Raw genomic sequence first — 6,000 nt, forward strand, 5'->3', positions numbered from 1 at the left:
AAGGAGAGGGTGGATCCTGTGGGATGGTTCCCCGAGCAGACTGTCAAAGTCATTTGGCAGAATGCCTCATCGCCAGAACTTTCCAACAAGCACCAAGACGTGGCTTGGCTGGTGGTGAGAAAGGCCCTCCCCGTCAGATCCTTCTTACACGCCAGGAGTCTCACCCCATTGGCACGTTGCCCTCGAGGTGGCTGTGGTGGGGACGAGACCGTTGTTCACCTCCTTGTGGATTGTGCCTTTGCAAAGAAGGTCTGGAGAGAGATGCAGTGGTTTCTGTCGAGGTTCATCCCGAGCAGTTCTCTGACACAGGACTCTGTGCTCTACAGGCTGTTCCCAGGGACACACACCGAGAAAAACATCAACTGCAGCTGGAGGATCATCAACTCGGTGAAAGATGCTCTTTGGTCTGCCCGAAACTTGTTGGTCTTCCAGCGCAAAGAGTTGTCCCCGACCGAGTGCTGCAGACTGGCACATTCCAAAGTCCAGGACTACGTGCTGAGGGACGCACTAAAGCTTGGGGCAGCTGCTGCAAAGGCGCAATGGGGAAGGGTCGCTGTCTAGGACCTTTCTGCCACAGTGCACCGAGGGGCTGGGAACAGTTGAGAGGCCCTCGGGCTGTACAGCTCAAAATGAATGTATACATTGAATACTAATTGTATTATAATTGTATTGAAGCACCTCAGACTGCAACATGATGTATGTTGATAACTCCAATACCATTGTCTGATTGTCCGCATTGACCATATTGAAATGATTGTAATATTCATTGATTGTATTGATGCACCTTGTGATACATGTGTAAAAGTTGAATCTGATTGCACTTATGTGATGGTGATTTTGAAATGGTTTGGAATGTTCTTCCAGATATTTTATGAATAAAGTATATTTTTCAAAAAAAAATTAAAGGCCACATTGCTCCTCTTGCTCTTTCACTGCTAAGGGCCACGCTTCTCCCATTGTTCTCTCGCTGTTTAAAGCCATTATGTTCTTCTCGGTCTCTCACTGTTAAAGGAGACGCTGCTCCTATCGCTCTCGCACTATTATTGATCACATTGCTCCTCTCGCTCTCTCACTATTAATGGCTACGATGCTCATCTTGCTCTCTCACTGTTTAACGCCACTATGTTCCTCTCGTTCTCCCACTGTTAAAGGAGACGCTGCTGCTCTCGCTCTCTCACTGTTAAAGGAGGCACTGCTCCACTCCCTCTCTCACTGTTAAAGGAGACACTGCTCCTCTTGCTCTCTCACTGTTAAAGGAGACACTGGTCCTCTCGCTCTCTCACTGTTAAAGGAGACACTGCTCCTCTTGTTCTCTCACTGTTAAAGGAGACACTGCTCCTCTCGCTCTCTCACTGTTAAAGGAGACACTGCTCCTCTCGCTCTCTCACTGTTAAAGGAGACACTGCTCCTCTCACTCTCTCACTGTTAAAGGAGACACTGCTCCTCTCCCTCTCTCACTGTTAAAGGAGACACTGCTCCTCTCACTCTCTCACTGTTAAAGGAGACACTGCGCCTCTCGCTCTCTCACTGTTAAAGGAGACACTGCTCCTCTCGCTCTCTCACTTTTAAAGGAGACACTGCTCCTCTCATTCTCTCACTGTTAAAGGAGACACTGCTCCTCTCGCTCTCTCTCTGTTAAAGGAGACACTGCTCCTCTTGTTCTCTCACTGTTAAAGGAGACACTGCTCCTCTCGCTCTCTCTCTGTTAAAGGAGACACTGCTCCTCTTGTTCTCTCACTGTTAAAGGAGACACTGCTCCTCTCGCTCTCTCACTGTTAAAGGAGACACTGCTCCTCTTGCTCTCTCACTGTTAAAGGAGACACTGCTCCTCTCGCTCTCTCACTGTTAAAGGGGACACTGCTCCTCTTGCTCTCTCACTGTTAAAGGAGACACTGCTTCTCTTGTTCTCTCTCTGTTAAAGGAGACACTGCTCCTCTTGCTCTCTCACTGTTAAAGGAGACACTGCTCCTCTCGCTCTCTCACTGTTAAAGGAGACACTGCTCCTCTCGCTCTCTCTCTGTTAAAGGATACACTGCTCCTATCGTTCTCTCCCTTTTAAAGGAGACACTGCTCCTCTCGCTTTCCCACAATTAATCGCTACGATGCTCATCTTGCTCTCTCACTGTTTAACGCCACTATGTTCCTCTAGTTCTCCCACTGTTAAAGGAGACGCTGCTCCTCTCGTTCTCCCACTGTTAAAGGAGACACTACTCCTCTCGCTCTCTCACTGTTAAAGGAGACACTGCTCCTCTTGTTCTCTCGCTGTTAATGGCCACATTGCTCATCTCACTCTCGCACTATTATTCATCACATTAATCCTCTCACTCTCTCACTGTTAAAGGAGACACTGCTCCTCTCGCTGTCTCACTGTTAAAGGAGACACTGCTCCTCTCGCTCTCTCTCTGTTAAAGGAGACACTGCTCCTCTTGTTCTCTCTCTGTTAAAGGAGACACTGCTCCTCTTGCTCTCTCACTGTTAAAGGAGACACTGCTCCTCTCGCTCTCTCACTGTTAAAGGAGACACTGCTCCTCTCGCTCTCTCACTTTTAAAGGAGACACTGCTCCTCTCACTCTCTCACTATTAAAGGAGACACTGCTCCTCTCGCTCTCTCTCTGTTAAAGGAGACACTGCTCCTCTTGTTCTCTCTCTGTTAAAGGAGACACTGCTCCTCTTGCTCTCTCACTGTTAAAGGAGACACTGCTCCTCTCGCTCTCTCACTGTTAAAGGGGACACTGCTCCTATCGTTCTCTCCCTTTTAAAGGAGACACTGCTCCTCTCGCTTTCCCACAATTAATCGCTACGATGCTCATCTTGCTCTCTCACTGTTTAACGCCACTATGTTCCTCTCGTTCTCCCACTGTTAAAGGAGACGCTGCTCCTCTCGTTCTCCCACTGTTAAAGGAGACACTACTCCTCTCGCTCTCTCACTGTTAAAGGAGACACTGCTCCTCTTGTTCTCTCGCTGTTAATGGCCACATTGCTCATCTCACTCTCGCACTATTATTCATCACATTACTCCTCTCACTCTCTCACTGTTAAAGGAGACACTGCTCCTCTCGCTGTCTCACTGTTAAAGGAGACACTGCTCCTCTCGCTCTCTCTCTGTTAAAGGAGGCACTGCTCCTCTCGCTCTCTCACTGTTAAAGGAGACACTGCTCCTCTCACTCTCTCTCTGTTAAAGGAGACACTGCTCCTCTTACTCTCTCACTGTTAAAGGAGACACTGCTCCTCTCGCTCTCTCAATGTTCAAGGAGACACTGCTCCTCTCGCTCTCTCACTGTTAAAGGAGACACTGCTCCTCTCACTCTCTCACTGTTAAAGGAGACACTGCTCCTCTCGCTCTCTCACTGTTAAAGGAGACACTGCTCCTCTCGCTCTCTCACTGTTAAAGGAGACACTGCTCCTCTCACTCTCTCACTGTTAAAGGAGACACTGCTGCTCTCGCTCTCTCACTGTTAACGGAGACAATGCTCCTCTTGCTCTCTCACTGTTAAAGGAGACACTGCTGCTCTTGCTCTCTCACTGTTAAAGGAGACACTGCTCCTCTCACTCTCTCTCTGTTAAAGGAGACACTGCTCCTCTCACTCTCTCTCTGTTAAAGGAGACACTGCTCCTCTTGCTCTCTCACTGTTAAAGGAGACACTGCTCCTCTCGCTCTCTCACTGTTAAAGGAGACACTGCTCCTCTTGCTCTCTCACTGTTAAAGGAGACACTGCTCCTCTCGCTCTCTCACTGTTAAAGGGGACACTGCTCCTCTTGCTCTCTCACTGTTAAAGGAGACACTGCTTCTCTTGTTCTCTCTCTGTTAAAGGAGACACTGCTCCTCTTGCTCTCTCACTGTTAAAGGAGACACTGCTCCTCTCACTCTCTCACTGTTAAAGGAGACACTGCTCCTCTCGCTCTCTCTCTGTTAAAGGATACACTGCTCCTATCGTTCTCTCCCTTTTAAAGGAGACACTGCTCCTCTCGCTTTCCCACAATTAATCGCTACGATGCTCATCTTGCTCTCTCACTGTTTAACGCCACTATGTTCCTCTCGTTCTCCCACTGTTAAAGGAGACGCTGCTCCTCTCGATCTCCCACTGTTAAAGGAGACACTACTCCTCTCGCTCTCTCACTGTTAAAGGAGACACTGCTCCTCTTGTTCTCTCGCTGTTAATGGCCACATTGCTCATCTCACTCTCGCACTATTATTCATCACATTACTCCTCTCACTCTCTCACTGTTAAAGGAGACACTGCTCCTCTCGCTGTCTCACTGTTAAAGGAGACACTGCTCCTCTCGCTCTCTCTCTGTTAAAGGAGACACTGCTCCTCTCGCTCTCTCACTGTTAAAGGAGACACTGCTCCTCTCACTCTCTCTCTGTTAAAGGAGACACTGCTCCTCTTACTCTCTCACTGTTAAAGGAGACACTGCTCCTCTCGCTCTCTCAATGTTCAAGGAGACACTGCTCCTCTCGCTCTCTCACTGTTAAAGGAGACACTGCTCCTCTCACTCTCTCACTGTTAAAGGAGACACTGCTCCTCTCGCTCTCTCACTGTTAAAGGAGATACTGCTCCTCTCACTCTCTCACTGTTAAAGGAGACACTGCTCCTCTCACTCTCTCACTGTTAAAGGAGACACTGCTGCTCTCGCTCTCTCACTGTTAACGGAGACACTGCTCCTCTTGCTCTCTCACTGTTAAAGGAGACACTGCTGCTCTCGCTCTCTCACTGTTAAAGGAGACACTGCTGCTCTCACTCTCTCACTGTTAAAGGAGACACTGCTGATCTCACTCTCTCACTGTTAAAGGAGACACTGCTCCTCTTGCTCTCTCACTGTTAAAGGAGACACTGCTCCTCTCACTCTCTCTCTGTTAAAGGAGACACTGCTCCTCCCACTCTCTCTCTGTTAAAGGAGACACTGCTCATCCCACTCTCTCTCTGTTAAAGGAGACACTGCTCCTCTCGCTCTCTCACTGTTAAAGGAGACACTGCTCCTCTTACTCTCTCACTGTTAAAGGAGACATTGCTCCTCTTGCTGTTTCACTGTTAAAGGAGACGCTGTTCCTCTTACTCTCTCACTGTTAAAGGAGACACTGCTCCTCTCGCTCTCTCACTGTTAAAGGAGACACTGCTGCTCTCACTCTCTCACTGTTAAAGGAGACACTGCTCCTCTTACTCTCTCACTGTTAAAGGAGACACTGCTCCTCTCGCTCTCTCACTGTTAAAGGAGACACTGCTGCTCTCGCTCTCTCACTGTTAACGGAGACACTGCTGCTCTCACTCTCTCACTGTTAAAGGAGACACTGCTCCTCTTACTCTCTCAATGTTAAAGGAGACACTGCTCCTCTCGCTCTCTCACTGTTAATGGCCACGCTGCTCCTCTCACTCTCTCACTGTTAAAGGAGACACTGCTCCTCTCGCTCTCTCACTGTTAAAGGAGACACTGCTCCTCTCGCTCTCTCACTGTTAAAAGAGACACTGCTCCTCTCACTCTCTCACTGTTAAAGGAGACACTCCTCCTCTCGCTCTCTCACTGTTAAAGGAGACACTGCTCCTCTCACTCTCTCACTGTTAAAGGAGACACTGCTCCTCTCACACTCTCTCTATTAAAGGCCACACTGCTCCTCTCACTCTCTCACTGTTAAAGGAGACACTGCTCCTCTCACTCTCTCTCTGTTAAAGGAGACACTGCTCCTCTTACTCTCTCACTGTTAAAGGAGACACTGCTTCTCTCGCTCTCTCACTGTTAAAGGAGACACTGCTCCTCTCCCTCTCTCTCTGTTAAAGGAGACACTGCTCCTCTTACTCTCTCACTGTTAAAGGAGACACTGCTTCTCTCGCTCTCTCACTGTTAAAGGAGACACTGCTCCTCTCCCTCTCTCACTGTTAAAGGAGACACTGCTCCTCTCGCTCTCTCACTGTTAAAGGAGACACTGCTCCTCTCACTCTCTCACTGTTAAAGGAGACACTGCTCCTCTTACTCTCTCACTGTTAAAGGAGACACTGCTCCTCTCGC

Source organism: Cetorhinus maximus, chromosome 11, assembly GCF_964194155.1.
Source record: "Cetorhinus maximus chromosome 11, sCetMax3.hap1.1, whole genome shotgun sequence".
NCBI classification, from domain to species: domain Eukaryota; kingdom Metazoa; phylum Chordata; class Chondrichthyes; order Lamniformes; family Cetorhinidae; genus Cetorhinus; species Cetorhinus maximus.